This window comes from Drosophila erecta, unplaced genomic scaffold (genome assembly GCF_003286155.1).
Source record: "Drosophila erecta strain 14021-0224.00,06,07 unplaced genomic scaffold, DereRS2 tig00000329-arrow-arrow-pilon, whole genome shotgun sequence".
Lineage (NCBI taxonomy): Eukaryota > Metazoa > Arthropoda > Insecta > Diptera > Drosophilidae > Drosophila > Drosophila erecta.
Window position 1 is genome coordinate 539,119 of NW_020825223.1, and position 19,734 is coordinate 558,852.

Sequence of the window (19,734 nt, forward strand, 5' to 3'; positions counted from 1 at the left end):
CAGTTCTACTAGGTACTCCTCGAGCGCCTTGCTTCTCGAGTCATGAAGCATCTGTTTGAGCTGCTTACAGGCTCTGTTGTAGGCCCTCTTGTCAGACGGAGCTCTGCTAGACTGCCAGACTCTCCACTCCAACTGTAGATACTTTCGCCGGGTCGATGCCTCTACTGATGCCTAGGATAAGGAGGTCCGGTATATTGTTAGGGTCACTGGGCCAGTATGCCGGCTCTCCCGTTGTGTGTAGATTGCAGCCCAACTCTCTGACGACCTCAGCAGAGTGCTGCCCTTGGGGTTGACAGTCTCCGCCAATAAGAAATTTCGGACCCAAGTTTTTCAGCTGCAATGACAACTCGGATGGCTAATTGTGTAATGCGGAGGCAAGTATGCTGCCGCGATATAAATTTTGCCCGAATGTGTCAGCAGCTGAATCCTGGCGCATTGCATCCAGTCCAGCTGCACCGGATCCATCTCCTCGTACAGTACTCCACTTCGCACGATTACTGTGGCTCCACCTCTGATCCTGTCCGCCGGGTGCAAGACGTTAGCCAGTAATTTTGAAGTGAGACCTCGTTGTAAAGTGGGTCTCGCTGACCAGCATCACATCCACCTGGTTGGTTTTCAGGTAGAGCTCCACTTCTGGCTTGTTTTTCGCCAAGCCGTTAGCATTCCAGATTACTATTTGTGTGTTCATGGCATGGTTCTCTGGCAGGAGAACATGGCCATCACCACGTCTTTAAACTGGGAGAACATTGATGCCATCATGTTCTCCATGCGCCTCATCATTCTCTCCTCCAACGCTGCCTCCCGGTCAATGACAGCTTGTTGGTTGAAGATGTGTTTGGGTTGCTGTTTCTGGGGGTATCCTCCCCTGGTGACGTCAGCGTAGCTAAAGCCAGAGTATGTGGCGTTGTTGGTTGTCGCTGGTGGTGTATGGGCCTCTTTCGGCGGTGGAGTCATTGCCTTCGCTTTTGGCTTGGGGGAAGCCCTCTTCTTGTCCTCGATATATACACGACAGCCTTGGTATGACGCAGTGTGCGCCTCCCCGCAGTTACCGCATGTAGGAGGAGCGTCTTTGGCCTTAGTGCACTCGATAGAGGCATGCCCTTGACCGCACTTTACGCAAGTGTACTGCAGTCTGCAGTACCTCTTGGTATGCCCGAAAGCCTGGCAGCGGTAGCACTGCACCAGGTCATTGAACTTTCTGGGCTCCTCGGTTGTGAACACCTTTTTGTTGTTGCTTGAAGGCTCAAAGTTTACAAAGAACATAGCCACAGGGTTCTTTGTGGTTCTTGAGATGGCGTTCTTGATGTCTCGAACAATGTGTCCGAGCCCCTTTAGTTCTTCAGTGATGAAGTCAACTGGCGTTGTTGAATGTAGCCCCTTAATTACCACGCGAAAAGCTCGGTTTTCCTTGAGCTGGAAAGTCCTGGCTCGGTGACTTCTCCAAGGCCAGCTAGCATGTCTGCGATGCTGTGCACCCAGGTATTATGATTGGAGGGGGCTTGGGTACAGCGCCCTCCACTGGTATAGCTGGTTCCTTGGTAACAACGTCCTCTTCTATAGGCAGTGCAGCGAATCGTTTGGTGTTTGACAGCATCGCTGACCTCATTGACTTTGGCCAGCTTAGCTGTATTTTTCTTTTGGGGCACGGTGAACTGTCGTACAGTGAACAGGAACAGTGTACATTATCCACTTCCATAGCGTTTTTGCCCATGGGAACTGCGTGCAGTAGCACGTGTCTTTAAGATATTTGCCTTTTCTGTATGAGTGTGTGCGTAATTGTCAGGCGCGGAAGTTGGAAGCAAAAACCGCCACCTGCTGGTGGTTAGTCCATTGGACGGAATGTTGGTGCCGTTGATGTTACCTGGTCTGAGTGTAAACGTGACGTAGGTGGATTTGTCAGCGTTTATGGTGATGTTTCACCTTTTCAGCCATGACTGATGCGTGTCCAGCTCGTGTTGCAGCCCTTGCGCTGCCAAAACAGGAGTTGTGTCAGAGCACAGGGCACTGTGTCGTCCGCGTGTTGGGGTGATTTGGAGTTACTGCTCCTCACGTAGAACCTCCTCTCTTCGACGTATGCCTTAAGGAACTTGTTCATACTACAACTAACTACAACTAACTAACTACTACGGTAACTGTTGCTTCAGCTTGAATAGCAGGCCGAGGTGCCACACCCTGTCGAAAGCCTGCCTCACATCCAGAAAGACTGCTGCGCAATATTTCTTGTTTTCGAAGGCATCCAAGACCCTGAAGACGACCCGGTGGCACTGCCAACCGAACTGGTGGTCAGGGATGATCCTCTTTTCCTCCAGGATGGTCAGCAGCCTCTTGGAACATCTTCTCCAGGATTTTTGACAGGATGGCGAGTAGACTGATGGGCGTGTATGAGCCTAGCTCGGCTTTTTCCTTGCCCGGCTTGTGAATGAGGATAACCTCAGCGCACTTCCACTGAGAAGGAAAGTGTCGCAGTCTGAAGCATTGGTTCATCAGAGCCTTCAGGAACTCTATGCAGTTCGCTGGGAGTAGCTTGAGGGCGTCGAGCTGCGTCGATTTTGTCATGGCCAGGGTATTTGGTGAGCTTCAAGCACGAAATCTCATCCAGAATCTCCTGACTACCTATCTCTGCGATAGGCAGGTCCATCGGGCCAGCAGCGTCAACGAACTGCTTCGTCTCTTCAACGTCTTCGTCATCACATAGGGCGAATGGCTGGAAACTGGTCTCCAGATGGTCGGCAAACGCATCCGCTTTCTCTTGGCTTGACCGGCACCACACACCTGCAGCTGTTTTAACAGGTGGCACCCTTCGCACAGGCCTCTTGAGGTATTTGGTGGCGTTCCAGATGTTTTGCTCAGCATTGCCAGGCTCCAGTTCTACTAGATACTCCTCGAGCGCCTTGCTTCTCGAGTCATGAAGCATCTGTTTGAGCTGCTTACAGGCTCTGTTGTAGGCCCTCTTGTCAGACGGAGCTCTGCTAGACTGCCAGACTCTCCTCAGCCTCCTTTTCTCCGATACCATCGACGCCAGTTCAGTCGACCATAGGTGGTTGTCCCTGCGGGCCACTTGGAGTCTCCTACTGTTGGTACGAGGTGTGGGTGTGGTCAACCTTGCCGCCTGGTGGATTTTGCCAGTAAGACTAGCAACGGCATCGTCAATGTCTTCTCAAGTGCTGATAGCCGGATGTAGGTAAACGTTTTCTTCAAGCCAGCTTTAAAACACAGTTGTGTCGGTAATTCGTCTGATCAGTTTGTTGCCTCCGGGGGTCCTTAGGAAGGGGGTCCTAAGTAGTATCCTGATCACTATAAACGCTTGGCCGCCACAAGCCAGTTATCTCTATGGTAACTTTTCTGACACCTCTTGTTAAAACCTTTTTAAACCAAAAGGATCGATAGGCCGAGCTTTTGCTGTCCCTGTGTGTACTGAACACCGAGATCAAGTCAGCATTTGCCCTTTTGCTCTATGTGTGGTTTCTATCCGCACTGAGCTGGCCTTGGGACACGTACGTTATTATTTGAGAGATGTGTGAAACTCCCTACCTGGCAATGAAGTTGAATTGGTATAACTCCAAATACTCAGGTATGAAGTAATTGGTTATACCAAATTTTCAAATCAAAAATACATAAATGCATCGTTTTATTAAAGAATTGGATTGCGATTATATAACAAACTCGTGATACTTGGATCAAGAAGCTCGCATCAAAACCCAATACCATAAGATATAATAAATATATCCGTATAATGGCTAGGAAATGATACACTTTTCATTTAATCAAGTAAGTAAAGAAACAATAAGAGTAGTGGTATTTCATTGACGATACCAAACCGAGGTCTAATATCTCCCACTTATTCTACATCTCTTATGTCTCCTTACACTGCCAGATTAGAGTCAAGCTCAAAAGGGTCTTCTTTCCCCGCTAATTATTCCAAGCCCGTTCCCTTGGCAGTTGTTTCGCTAGATAGTAGATAGGGACAGTGTATTAATCGGATCCCTCCGAACTTGTTTTACGTGGCGTGTTCCACATTGAAGGGATTACAACCACGGCACCCTATACACCCACAAGTGAGCATATGATGCACTTGTCCAGATACGCTAGACAAAACGTCCCGGTCTGGAAGCTATAGCTATGCTATAGCTTGCCGGGCAAGCACTCCTCCTTGCTGAGGAGCGAGATCTACCTAAAATCTCTACTGTTCTATGGGTCACAGCACCCGAGTGTTGCGCAACCCGCGCCGTTACTCAAACATCGAGCACGAAGGCTCTACCCGCCATACGGGTACCAACCATAGCCACCACGATACTCCCACAAGGGGGTCAACTTCAATGAGCAGTCTTGGAAATGCTCAACCCGTGGTACCGAAAATTAGAGGCTCGGTCGGCCTCACTCTTTGGCTCCGACAAGCACGGGCGGAGTGACCTATTGCCGATTTAGTCGCCTCCTACGACAAGCTGCGGCAATCCGTGGCAGTATCCTCGCCCACTAACCACACGGCGAAACGTCAGGCTAAGTTCCCCTTCTCCTGCGGAACGCCAACTCAGCGAACACAGCCAGCCGTTGGGTTCTCTCCCGATCCTCCAGGATTCTTTCAAATGTCCAGTCCTCGCCAGCGCGCTGCACGCCGAGTCCATCGAGGTCTCGCAAATCTGCATATAGGGGGCAGGCGCACAACACGTGCACCCAATCCTCGTATGGATCACCACATGCGCAAGCTGAGGGCTCTCCCATGCAGAAATGCGTTGAACGACCCGTGCCCAGTGAGCAAGAAAGACGCCATAATCGAGAAACCAAAATTTGGATCCCGATAGACAAGGGTGACGTCCGGGATGAACCTGTGCGTCATCCGTCCTGGTTCGCTGTCGTCATCCCATCTGCTTTGCCAACTCAATAGCAAGCATTCCTCTAGGCGAATCTCTTTTTGCTCCCGGCTTAGATGCGCAATGTCCTCGCCATAGAGCCAGTCTATGGCAGGAGGACAGTCGCCTCCTTGCAGCTACCTGTGTGGCGGTGTCCGCCTGGCTCGAGGACTGATACCCCAGTCGACTCGTAGCACACGCGCCAATGCTCCAACAACTCGGGTCATCCGCTGGCGAAGCGAAGCTATGTGCGTGAGGAATTTCATTCCTTCACTGACCGTGATGCAAAGGTACCGACAGCTACGCACATACGGCAGGTTCGCTCCAGCGAATCTTACCGTAGGCGCACGTCTCAAGGAACCTTTGTGCAGCATTATTACCGTCTTGCTAGTCGAAACGGCAACGCCTATTTCCGCTACCCACGTTTCAACGATGCACATCAGTTGCGCTCCTTTTTCCTCTAGCACGGCTCGGGAATTTCCCTCAATGAGAAGAAGCGGGTCATCCGCGTATGCACTTAGCAGGCAATACGGCTCGAAGCGCTGAAGCAGTACCTCCATCAGCATGTCCCAAATAAATGGGACAATAAATGGGCCGCTGATTGACCCCTGCGGGCAACCTCTAGTTACCGGCACATTCACTGCACCGGAACTGCTTCGGATTACTGCTTATTTCCCGTCACTGACAGTAAGTAGATAGGGACAGCAGGAATCTCGTTAATCCGCATGAATGCGGATTATGGTACGTTGGCGGTTATGTAGATTCCCTAGGCAATCTTATATTTGTTAACCCTAGCTAACATCAGAGGATTCCTTTAGGGAATCCGGAAAGGTAGGTCAAGTGTGTGGTGTCTTCAGAGCCTTCTGCGCTGTAGGCTGTTGTCAAGGAGGTTGATTGCAAGTTGGTTCTGGTGGTTCTCCAGCTTCTCCAGGTGCCTCCTGCTAGCTTTCCTGGATTCCTCGGCGACACTTTGCATTTTGAGGTCCCTTTTGATTGTTGTGTTCCTCACGTAGTAAGGACAGTTGAGGATAAATCTTAGAATGCGGCAATCTGCTCTCTGCTTTATGATGGCTTAGTAGAGCAGTAGATTGTGTCTAGTGGGTAGCGTGCGTCGTCTGCCCAGGATCCAGCACATAAACCATGTTATTGTTTCCCAATCAAGCCCGACTATTTCAATCTTCAGAGCCAATCCTTATCCCGAAGTTACGGATCTAATTTGCCGACTTCCCTTACCTACATTATTCTATCGACTAGAGACTCTTCACCTTGGAGACCAGCTGCGGATATTGGTACGGCCTGTTGAGAAGTTTGCGTGTCCCCACCATACATTTTCAAGGTCCGAGGAGAAAATATCGACAACAGTCATGCTCTTCTAATCTACCATATCTCTCTGCTAAAGACTTCCACGGTAGTACGGATATAAAACAGAAAAGAAAACTCTTCCGATATCTCTCGACGGCTTCTTTATGATCGTTCCTGTTGCCAGGATGAGCACGAGGCCCAAATTTAATAACAAACGGATACTCAACAGGTTACGGAATTGGAATCCCTTTCGTTCAAAATTATTCAAGTGTATTATTTTCGCTTTGTTTATATAATTTGGCATTTTTGTTTTACTTGAAAATTTTCGGCTTTCGCCTTGAGCTTAAGACCGACTAACTTGTGATCAACCACTGTTCACACGAAACCCTTCTCCACTTCAGTCCTCCAAGGTCTCATTCGATTATTTGCTACTACCACCGAGATCTGTACCAATGGCAGCTCCATGCAGGCTTACGCCAAACACTTCTACGCATACCATTGTACCTTCCTACTCACTAAAGTTTCAAAATTTATATCACAAGTAATATAAATCATCTACGGTAATGTATAGGTATACAACTTAAGCGCCATCCATTTTAAGGGCTAGTTGCTTCGGCAGGTGAGTTGTTACACACTCCTTAGCGGATTTCGACTGCCATGATCACCGTCCTGCTGTTTTAAGCAACCAACGCCTTTCATGGTATCTGAATGAGTTGTTAATTTGGGCACCGTAACATTACGTTTGGTTCATCCCACAGCGCCAGTTCTGCTTACCAAAAGTAGCCCACTGGGCACATTATATCATAACCTTGAACTTCATATCAAGAAAGTTAAGGTTCTTACCCATTTAAAGTTTGAGAATAGGTTAAGATCGTTTCGACCCTAAGGCCTCTAATCATTCGCTTTACCAGATAAGATTATTTTATATAATATTAAAATGCACCAGCTATCCTGAAGGAAACTCCGGAAGGAACCAGCTACTAGATGGTTCGATTGGTCTTTCGCCCCTATACTCAATTCTGACAATCGATTTGCACGTCAGAACTGTTTCGGTCTTCCATCAGGGTTTCCCCTGACTTCAACCTGATCAAGTATAGTTCACCATCTTTCGGGTTACAGCATATATGCTCAAGGTACGTTCCAGTTAGAGGCATAAATAATATAAATATACATTATACATAACTATATAGAAGGCCCCGGGATTGTGTTAATTAGCTATAAATAGTTAAAAAACTAATCCCATTATTAGTCAAGTTAATAACGCTATTAGGTTTATATCCCAATATAACTTGCACATATGTTAGACTTCTTAGTCCGTGTTTCAAGACGGGTCCCGAAGGTATCCTGAATCTTTCGCATTGTTAATCATACAAGTGCATATAATAAACACAAAAATCAATGATAATTATTTGGTATATGCTAATAGATTACAATGCCCTTATATGGAAAAAATGCACACTATCCTCATAATATTATTTAAATATTACAATTTTAATGATGAATTTTCCATAACGGATATTCAGGTTCATCGGGCTTAACCTCTAAGCAGTTTCACGTACTGTTTAACTCTCTATTCAGAGTTCTTTTCAACTTTCCCTCACGGTACTTGTTTACTATCGGTCTCATGGTTATATTTAGTTTAAGATGGATTTTACCACCCACTTAGTGCTGCACTATCAAGCAACACGACTCTTTGGAAACATCATCTAGTAATCATTAACGTTATACGGGCCTGGCACCCTCTATGGGTAAATTGGTAACTTGGGTAACTTAAATCGTTAATTTCTCATACTAGAATATTGACGCTCCATACACTGCATCTCACATTTGCCATATAGACAAAGTGACTAAGTGCTGAACTGTTTTATTTTCGCTCGCTACTAAGAAAATCCTTGTTAGTTTCTTTTCCTCCCCTAATTAATATGCCTAAATTCAAAGGGTAGTCCCATATGAGTTGAGGTTGTATATAACTTTTTCTTGCCATTACTTCTTTATATATTATATAATGATAAAAACATTTTATTAAATTTGTTATAAAATTTCCATTATTTCTTGTTATTATTTCTAGCAAAGTGTTTTCCATAAAAAAAACCAACGAAGAATAATAACATAATCAAGTTTTTTCTATTTCCGAATCATTAATAAGAGACAATTCTAGATTTTAAAGTTTTAATTCGATTTCCATTTTCGAATTTGATATCTTCGATCTCCAATATTCGAAGTTTTATTTTTACATTTTAAAGCCACATATATATAATATTTTTTTTTTTGTGCCCACCATTACACAGCATTTTGTAATGTTAAAATCTTATGAGGTTGCCAAAGCCTCATATAAATAAAAACCGATCTTCATTTTATTTTGATTTTAACATTTATTTTAATATATATTTATATATATATATTTTTATTTTGATTCAATCGAATCGTTATGTTCTATAATCATATCATATCATGCGCTTTGCTTTTGTAATTTGGTAAATTTGGTAATCTGGTAAATTTAATAATATGGTAAAATAAATTTGGTAAATTTTTTAATTTGGTAAGTAATTTTGGTAAATTCAAAATGTATTTGTATTATAACAAATTTTTATTAACGGTAAGTACAATAATGATCCTTCCGCAGGTTCACCTACGGAAACCTTGTTACGACTTTTACTTCCTCTAAATAATCAAGTTTTGTCAATTTTTGCGAAACAACCGTAACACGCAAGGCGTCACAGTGATCACGTCCGGAGACCTCACTAAATAATTCAATCGGTAGTAGCGACGGGCGGTGTGTACAAAGGCAGGGACGTAATCAATGCGAGTTAATGACTCACACTTACTGGGAATTCCAAGTTCATGTGAACAGTTTCAGTTCACAATCCCAAGCATGAAAGTGGTTGAGCGGTTTACCCGGACCTCTCGGTCTAGGAAATACACGTTGATACTTTCATTGTAGCGCGCGTGCAGCCCAGGACATCTAAGGGTTCAGACCTGTTATTGCTCAATCTTATTATTGCTAGACGCAATTTGTCCATTTAAGAAGCTAGTGTCCTCATAATGGGACAAACCAACAGGTACGGCTCCACTTACATAAACATATTCAAACACAATAAACATTTTACTGCCACCATGTATGAAGGCTATATAAGCTTCAGCACCATAATCCTCAAGTTGCCAAATTTAGTCGCCTACGAATAAAGTGTTTATTCTCTGAGTGATTTTCGCTGTGAAAAAGTTAAGCTGGAATCTTTAAAAACGTACAGAAAGTTGTGCTAAGTCCTGAAGTGCGTGTGGTACACGAACGCAAGTTCATGCAACGTGTCCTTTGGCTGCAGATGGTATTTAACTTATTTGTAAAAGTGCACGTAGCTAGCAAATCAGCTGACTGGTGTCACCAGTCGTCGCCTACTCAGCTGGTGGAACAGCTGTTCCAGTGGTGTGTGTACTGGCTAAACTGAATCCGATAACCACAACCAGTTTCGACATAGGTGGCGCCTTTACCCCTATAGTTAAAAATTTCTCCGCCAGAGGGCGTCAATCAGTCCCATAAAGTGACGGTCTTTGCTCCCCCCTTCTGCGCCTGACAATTACGCACACACTCATTCACTCATTCATTTCCATGGGCAAAAACGCTATGGAACTGGACAATGTGGCTTTGCCCACTTCTAAGAAAAATGGTTGGCAAACGCTGGTGCCTAAGAAGAATGCAGGCAAGCGCAAGGAGCCACCTAACCTAGCCACGACTGTAAACCGCAAAGTTCCCAAGGTACTAAAACACACATAAAGAAGAAGACGTCGGTCACTGGTAGCTCCAGCTCCAGTGAAAGTGAAAGTGATTCTGACAATGAATCCGAGGAACCAGGTGAGGTACGACAGTAAACCGTGCCCCAAAAGAAAAAGACAGCTAAGCTGGCCAAAGTCAATGAGGTCAGCGATGCTGAGAAGCTGCTGTCAAACACCAACCGATTCGCTGCACTGCCTATCGAAGAGGACGCTGTTACCAAGGAACCAGCTATACCAGTGGAGGCCGCTGACTACATCACTGAAGAACTAAAGGGGCTCGAACACATTGTTCGAGACATCAAGAACGCCATCTCAAGAACCAAAAAGAACCCTATGGCTCTGTTCTTTGTAAACTTGGAGCCTTCAAGCAATAACAAAAAGGTGTTCGAGATCAACAGGCTCTGCCAGGCTTTCGGGCATACCAAGAGGTACTGCAGACTGCAGTACACTTGCGTAAAGTGCGGTCAAGGGCATGCCTCTATCGAGTGCACTAAGGCCAAAGACGCTCCTGCTACATGCGGTAACTGCGGGGAGGCGCACACTGCGTGACACCAAGGCTGTCGTGTATATATCGAGGACAAGTAGAGGGCTTCCCCCAAGCCAAAAGCGAAGGCAATGACTCCACCGCCGAAAGAGGCCCATACACCACCAGCGACAACCAACAACGCCACATTCTCTGGCTTTAGCTACGCTGACGTCACCAGGGTAGGATACCCCCAGAAACAGCAACCCAAACACATCTTCAACCAACAAGGTCTCATTGACAGGGAGGCAGCGTTGGAGGAGAGAATGATGAGGCGCATGGAGAACATGATGGCCTCAATGTCCTCCCAGTTTAAAGACATGGTGATGGCCATGTTCTCCTGCCAGAGAACCATGCCATGAACACACAATTAGTAATCTGGAATGCTAACGGCTTGGCGAAAAACAAGCCAGAAGTGGAGCTCTACCTAAAAACCAACCAGGTGGATGTGATGCTGGTCAGCGAGACCCACTTTACAATGAGGTCTCACTTCAAAATCCCTGGCTACGAAGTGGTCAACGCCTTGCACCCGGCGGACACGATCAGAGGTGGAGCCACAGTAATCGTGCAAAGTGGATTACTGTACGAGGAGATGGAGCCGGTGCAGCTGGACTGGATGCAATGCGCCAGGATTCAACTGCTGACACATTCGGGCAAAATTTGTATCGCGGCAGCATACTTGACTCCGCGTTACACAATTAGCCATTCCGAGTTGTCATTGCAGCTGAAAAACTTGGGTCCCAAATTTCTTATTGGCGGAGACTTTAATGCCAAGCACACATGGTGGGGCCCTAGGATTTTCAGCCCCAAGGGCAGCACTCTGCTGAGGTGTGTCAGAGAGTTGGGCTGCAATTTGCACACGACGGGAGAGCCGACTTACAGTGACCCTAACAAAATACCGGACCCCCTTAATCTAGGCATCAGTAGAGGCATCGACCCGGCGAAAGTATCTACAGTTGGGTGCTACGAGCTGTGCTCTGACCACAGCATGGTCAGGATACTACTTAGGACCTCCTTCCTAAGGACTCCCGGAGGCACCAAACTGATCAGGCGAAATACCGACATAACTGTGTTTCAAAGCTGGTTTGAAGAAAACGTTGACCCACATCCGGCTATCAGCACTTGAAAAGACATTGGCGATGCCGTTGCTAGCCTTACTGGCAAAATCCAGCAGGCGGCAAGGTTGGTCACACCCACACCTCGTACCAATAGTGGGAGACTCCAAGTGGCCCGCAGGGACAACCACCTATGGTCGACTGAACTGGCGTCGATGGTATCGGAGAAAAGGAGGCTGAGGAGAGTCTGGCAGTCTAGGAGAGCTCCGTCTGACAAGAGGGTCTACAAAAGAGCCCGTAAGCAGCTCAAACAGATGCTTCATGACTCGAGAAGCAAGGCGCTCGAGGAGTACCTAGTAGAACTGGAGCCTGGCAATGCTGAGCACAACATCTGGAACGCCACCAAATACCTAAAGAGGCCTGTGCGGAGGGTGCCATCCGTTAAAACAGCTGCAGGTGTATGGTGCCGGTCAAGCCAAGAGAAAGCGGATGCGTTTGCCGACCATCCGGAAACCGGTTTCTAGCTATTCGCCCTATGTGATGACGAAGACGTTGAAGAGACGAAGCAGTTCGTTGACGCAGCCTGCCCGATGGACCTGCCTATCGCAGAGATAGGTAGTCAGGAGATTCTGGATGAGATTTCGAGCTTGAAGCTCACCAAAAATCCTGGCCATGACAAAATCGACGCAGCTGCCCTTAAGCTACTCCCAGCGAACTGCATAGAGTTCCTCAAGGCTCTAATGAACCAATGCTTAAGACTGGGACACTTTCATTCTCAGTGGAAGTGCGCTGAGGTTATCCTTATACACAAGCCGGGCAAGCCAGAAGCCGAGCTAGGCTCATATAGGCCGATCAGTCTACTCGCCATCCTGTCAAAAATCCTGGAGAAGCTGTTCCTCAAGAGGTTGCTGACCATTCTGGAGGAAAAGAGGATCATCCCCGACCACCAGTTCGGTAAAGGACTTCAGGCAAGGACATGGCGCCATTCAGCAGTGCCACCGGGTCGTCTCCAGGGTCTTGGATTCCTTCGAAAACAAGAAATATTGCGCAGTAGTCTTTCTGGATGTGAGGCAGGCTTTCGACAGGGTGTGGCACCTCGACCTGCTATTCAAGCTGAAGCAACAGTTACCGACCCCATACTACATGCTTCTTTAGGCATACGTCGAAGAGAGGAGGTTTTACGTGAGGAGCAGTAACTCCAAATCACCCCAACACGTGGTGAGAGCCGGAGTACCCCAGGGCAGCGTACTCGGTCCTGTGCTGTACAACATGTTCACCTCAGATATGCCAGTATCTGAAGACAACAGAATATTGACATGCACGCGGACGACACAGCGCTCTTGTGCTCTGACGCAACTCCTACTCTGGCAGCGCAAGGGCTGCAACACGAGCTGGACACGATTCAGTCATGGCTGAAAAGGTGGAACATCACCGTAAACGCTGACAAATCCACCAACGTCACGTTTACACTCAGAACAGGCAACTGTCCACCCGTCCACATCAACGGCACTAACATACCGTCCAATGCGAAGGCCAAGTACCTGGGACTAGCCCTTTCCCACATAGGGGAAAAAGTAAAACTCATGAGGCACAAATGCCGCTCCATGACCTGGCTCCTGGGCAGACGAAGTACGCTACCCACAAACTACTGCTCTACAAACCATCATAAAGCCGGCTTGGACATACGGCATTGAGCAGTGGGGCACTGCCTCCCCTACAAATATCAAAAAACTACAGAGAGCAGAATGCCGCATTCTAAGATTTATCCTCAACTGTCCTTACTACGTGACGAACACAACAATCAAAAGGGACCTCAAAATGCAAAGTGTCGCCGAGGAATCCAGGAAAGCTAGCAGGAGGCACCTGGAGAAGCTGGAGAACCACCAGAACCAACTTGCAATCAACCTCCTTGACAACAGCCTACAGCGCAGAAGACTCCGAAGAAACCATCCACTTGACCTACCTTTCCGGATTCCCTAAAGGAATCCTCTGATGACCCTAGCTAACAAATATAAGATTGCCTAGGGAATCTACACAACCGCCAATGTACCACACAATTTAATTGATTGCCCTCCTGGGCAGATGTATATAAAGGTACTATAATATAAAAAAAAAAAATATATATATATAATTGAATTATTTTTTCCATTATTCATATGCTAAATGCTCATTTTCATATGTTGTTCATATATGTTCCTTATATTATTGTCAAAATCATATGAATACATAAGTTTTGAACAATACGAGAGGTCGGCAACCACTTCCTACCTATAGCAGTTTTTGAACCCTCTGTCGATCAGAGCGTCGTTTACACTACTATTACCTCTCACTTATATGGGTTTTTCTCTATAATACTAAGAGCATATAGGAGTATTTCTAAATTTTGTCGTTTATACATACAATAAATATTCCTTTTCATATGTTTTATATTTAATTTCCTTATATTATTCAATAAATATACGGATATTTCATATATTTATCTTTAATATAATATAATTATATAATATAATTATATATAATTATAAAATTATATTATATATAATTTATTTATATGATAGGGACAATACCATATGCGTCCTGGCAACTTGACTTAATTTCTTTAATTTCTTTATTTCTATAATATGATAGGGACAATACAATATCATATGCGTCTTGGCAACTTGACTTGATTTCTTTGTTCTTTATTTCTTTAATATGATCATGTGTCACTAAATTTATTTATTTATTTTTTTTTTTTTTTTTGGTATTACGGAATCTTTATTTACATATTTACATCTGCCCAGGAGGGCAATCAATTAAATTTTGCGGTACGTTGGCGGTTATGTAGATTCCCTAGGCAATCTAATATTTGTAAGCTAGGGTCATCAGAGGGTTCCTTTAGGGAATCCGGAAAGGTAGGCTATAGGCTGTACGCTGCCCTGGGGTACTCCGGCTCTCACCACGTGTTGGGGTGATTTGGAGTTACTGCTCCTCACGTAAAACCTCCTCTCTTCGACGTACAGGGTGCACAGACCTTCGCACAGACCTTTCGCATTTGCAAATCCTCCGTCACTATTCCATGTACCGCAAATGTTGACAAGTTTAGGATGTCAGCGATTGCCCGGATGCTTAACCGACGGTCTGAACTCAAAGTTTCTCGCACACGGCGAACGTTTTCAATAATTCGTGCTGTTGTTGGACGTCCGGAACGTGGATCGTCGGTGACCTCCTCTCGACCCTCCTTGAAGGCCTTGTGCCACCTTCCACACTGAGATCTCGAAATGCACTCCTCCTTAAAGGCCTCTCGAAGAATTTGATAAGTTTCCGATGCATTTTTGCCAAGTCGCACACAAAACTTTATGGCGTATCGCTGTTCCAGCGAACGCTCCATCGCACCGTGACACAACAGAAAAAATGACTTCGCTCTAAGACACGTTCTACCACTTCTATTGCTCAGAGCGAACTGAGACCGAGCGCGTTGGAAAGGAGAGACTACGCCCCAAATTTTCAGACAGTCCGAGCGTGCTACGACAGGTAGTTACGTGACAATGAAACCATGCGCATTACTTTCATAACGCACCCTGTATGCCTTAAGGAACATGTAGTATGGGGTCGGTAACTGTTGCTTCAGCTTGAATAGCAGGCCGAGGTGCCACACCCTGTCGAAAGCCTGCCTCACATCCAGAAAGACTGCTGCGCAATAATTTTTGTTTTCGAAGGCATCCAAGACCCTGGAGACGACCCGGTGGCACTGCTGAATGGCGCCATGTCCTTGCCTGAAACCGAACTGGTGGTCGGGGATGATCCTCTTTTCCTCCAGGATGGTCAGCAACCTCTTGAGGAACAGCTTCTCCAGGATTTTTGACAGGATTGCGAGTCGACTGATCGGCCTATATGAGCCTAGCTCGGCTTCTGGCTTGCCCGGCTTGTGTATGAGGATAACCTCAGCGCACTTCCACTGAGAAGGAAAGTGTCCCAGACTTAAGCATTGGTTCATTAGAGCCTTGAGATTTGGTGAGCTTCAAGCACGAGATCTCATCCAGAATCTCCTGACTACCTATCTCTGCGATAGGCAGGTCCATCGGGCAGGCTGCGTCAACGAACTGCTTCGTCTCTTCAACGTCTTCGTCATCACATAGGGCGAATGGCTGGAAACTGGTTTGATGGTCGGCAAACGCATCCGCTTTCTCTTGGCTTCACCGGCACCATATACCTGCAGCTGTTTTAACAGGTGGCACCCTCCGCACAGGCCTTTTCAGGTATTTGGTGGCGTTCCAGATGTTGTGCTCAGCATTGCCAGGCTTCAGTTCTACTAGGTACTCGTCGAGCGCCTTGCTTCTCGAGTCATGAAGCATCTGTTTGAGCTGCTTACAGGCTCTGTTGTAGGCCCTCTTATCAGACGGAGCTTTGCTAGACTGCCAGACTCTCCTCAACCTCGTTTTCTCCGATACCATCGACGCCAGTTCAGTCGACCATAGATGGTTGTCCCTGCGGTCCACTTGGAGTCTCCAACAGTGGGTACGAGGTGTGGGTGTGGTCAACCTGCCGCCTAGTGGATTTTGCAAGTAAGGCTAGCAACGCCATCGTCAATGTCTCCTCCAGTGCTGATAGCCGGATGTGGGTCAACGTTTTCTTCAAGCCAGCTTTTAAACACAGTTGTGTCGGTATTTCGCCTGATCAGTTTGGTGTCTCCAGGAGTCCTTAGGAAGGAGGTCCTAAGTAGTATCCTGACCATGCTGTGGTCAGAGCACAGCTCGTAGCACCCAACTGTAGATACTTTCGCCGGGTCGATGCCTCTACTGATGCCTAGATCAAGGAGGTCCGGTATTTTGTTAGGGTCACTGGGCCAGTAAGTCGGCTCGTGTGCAGATTGCAGCCCAAATCTCTGACGCACCTCAGCAGAGTGCTGGCCTTGGGGTTGACAATCCTGGAGCCCCACCATGTGTGCTTGGCATTAAAGTCTCCGCCAATTAGAAATTTGGGACCCAAGTTTTTCAGCTTCAATGACAACTCGGGATGCCTAATTGTGTAACGCGGAGGCAAGTATGCTGCCGCGATACAAATTTTGCCCGAATGTGTCAGCAGCTGAGTCCTGGCGCATTGCATCCAGTCCAGCTGCACCGGCTTCATCTCCTCGTACAGTAATCCACTTCGCACGATTACTGTGGCTCCACCTCTGATCCTGTCCGCCGGGTGAAAGGCGTTGACCACTTCGTAGCCAGTGATTTTGAAGTGACACCTCTTTGTAAAGTGGGTCTCGCTGTCCAGCATCACATCCACCTGGTTGGTTTTCAGTTAGAGCTCTTCTGCTGGTTCCTCGCCACCTGATTGACGCCCTCTGGCGGAGAAATTTTTATCTTAAGTCGAAACTGTTTGTGGTTATCGGATTCAGTTTAGCCAGTACACGCACCACTGGAACAGCTGTTCCACCAGCTGAGTAGGCGACGACTGGTGAAACCAGTCAGCTAATTTGCTAGCTACGTAAACTTTTGCAAATAAGTTAAATACCATCTGCAGACAAAGGACATGTTTCATGAACTTGCGTTCGTGTATCACACGCACTCCAGAACTTGGCCCAACTGTCTGTACGTTTTTAAAGATTCCACGTTAACTTTTCACAGCGAAAATCACTCAGAAAATAAACACTTTATTCGTAGGCACGTCAGCACTCGACGAGAGTTGTCAAAAAACTCCACTAAATTGATGACGAGGCATTTGGCTACTCTGGGCACTCTGGGCGCCGTGGGATGGAATGCTGCTTCCCATTATAAGTACATGATGAGTACTTATATATTTTATATCGAATTATCAAGCAAAGGATAAGCTTCAGTGGGTCGCAGAATGGCAGCTGCTCAACCACTTACAACACCTTGCCTGTTACAAAAGTCGTTTCCAATTGATTCTAGGCTTTGTCATTGTATTAAATAATGCTTTTATATGTAACTAGCGCGGCATCAGGTGATCGAAGATCGTCCCAATTTACTATGTTACAAATTACATTGATATCACATCTATTGCCGTTTATAAAGTAATTTATAAACTTAAAATGGTTTAGAAGCCATACAATGCAAATTGCCCCTTATTAGTAGGGTAATACTAACCTGTCTCACGACGGTCTAAACCCAGCTCACGTTCCATTGCATGGGTGAACAATCCAACGCTTGGAGAATTTTGCTTCATAATGATCACTATAAACGCTTGGCCGCCACAAGCCAGTTATCCCTATGGTAACTTTTCTGACACCTCTTGTTTAAAACTCTTTAAACCAAAAGGATCGATAGGCCGAGCTTTTGCTGTCCCTGTGTGTACTGAACACCGAGATCAAGTCAGCATTTGCCCTTTTGCTCTATGTGTGGTTTCTGTCCGCACTGAGCTGGCCTTGGGACACCTCCGTTATTATTTGAGATGTGTACCGCCCCAGTCAAACTCCCTACCTGGCAATGTCCTTGAATTGGATCATACCTGAGTAATTGGAGTTATACCAAATTTTCAAATCAAAAATACATAAATGCATCGTTTTATTAAAGAATTTTTTTGCGATTATACAACAAACTCGTGATACTTTGATCAAGAAGCTTGCATCAAAACCCAATACCATAAGATACAATAAATATATCCGTATAATAGCTAGGAAATGATACACGTTCCATTTAATCAAGTAAGTAAAGAAACAATAAGAGCAGTGGTATTTCATTGACGATACCAAACCGAGGTCTAATATCTCCCACTTATTCTACATCTCTTATGTCTCCTTACACTACCAGATTAGAGTCAAGCTCAAAAGGGTCTTCTTTCCCCGCTAATTATTCCAAGCCTGTTACCTTGGCTGTGGTTTCGCTAGATAGTAGATAGGGACAGTGTATGAATCGGATCCCTCCGAACTTGTTTTACGTGGCGTGTTCCACATTAAAGGGATTACAACCACGGCACCCTATACACAAGTGAGCATATGATGCATGTGTCCCGATACGCTAGACAAAACGTCCTGGTCTGGAAGCTATAGCTATGTACATATCAACCACCCCGGCGGCAAGGGGGAGTGCTTGCTTGCCGGGCAAGCACTAAGCCTTGCTGAGGAGCGAGATCAGGAACCTGCAGTGCCGCGGTGGACACTGTTCGGCATACCGATAGACATCAAGGAGGATCAGTCTGTGGCAGGAGGACAGTCGCCTCCTGGCAGCTACCTGTGCGGAGGTGTCATACCGCGGATTTACACCAAAAATTACCGTATTAATGGGAACTCGTAGAAAACACTTCCGTCACTGACAGTAAGTAGATAGGGACAGTAGGAATCTCGTTAATTAGATGACGAAGCATTTGGCTACCTTAAGAGAGTCATAGTTACTCCCGCCGTTGACCCGCGCTTACTTAAATTTCTTCACTTTGACGAGCACTGAGCATAAATCACATTGTGTCAACACCCGCTAGGGATATCTCAATGCTTTGTTTTAATTTGACAGTCGGATTCCCCAAGTCCGTTCCCCAAGTTCTGAATTGATTGTTAATTGATAATCGTTATAATTAATAAAAACTAATTTGTTTAACCCAAATAGTATTCTTAAAAATTTTAGCAAGAAAGCTCCACAATTGGCTACGTAACTAAACTATCCGGGGAACAAGTAACTAGTTTGCCGACTTCCCTTACCTACATTATTCTATCGACATATACTCTTCACCTTGGAGACCAGCTGCGGATATTGGTACGGCCTGTTGAGAAATTGGCGTGTCCCCACCATACATTTTCAAGGTCCGAGGAGAAAATATCGACACAACAGTATATGTCATATCATTATGTAATAACAAACGGATACTCAACAGATTACGGAATTGGAACCATATTCCCTTTCGTTCAAAATTATTCAAGTGTATTATTTTCGCTTTGTTTATATAATTTGGCATTTTTGTTTTACTTGAAAATTTTCGGCTTTCGCCTTGAACTTAGGACCGACTAACTCGTGATCAACCACTGTTCACACGAAACCCTTCTCCACTTCAGTCCTCCAAGGTCTCATTCGATTATTTGCTACTACCACCAAGATCTGTACCAATGGCAGCTCCATGCAGGCTTACGCCAAACACTTCTACGCATACCATTGTACCTTCCTACTCACTAAAGTTTTAAAATTTATATCACAAGTAATATAAATCATCTACTTTAGCGGTAATGTATAGGTATAAAACTTAAGCGCCATCTTTTTTAAGTGCTAATTGCTTCGGCAGGTGAGTTGTTACACACTCCTTAGCGGATTTCGACTTCCAT

General features: G+C 45.8%; 1 long non-coding RNA gene across 1 annotated transcript; it reads right to left on the reverse strand.

Annotated features, from left to right (window-relative positions):
* Positions 1-6,061: 6,061 nt before the first annotated feature.
* LOC113564688 lies at positions 6,062-19,254 on the reverse strand. The gene is made up of 2 exons (XR_003408243.1): positions 19,151-19,254; positions 6,062-6,112 (listed from the first exon to the last, which is right to left on the reverse strand). It is a non-coding gene; the product is annotated as an uncharacterized LOC113564688 (long non-coding RNA).
* Between the last annotated feature and the right edge of the window lie 480 nt (positions 19,255-19,734).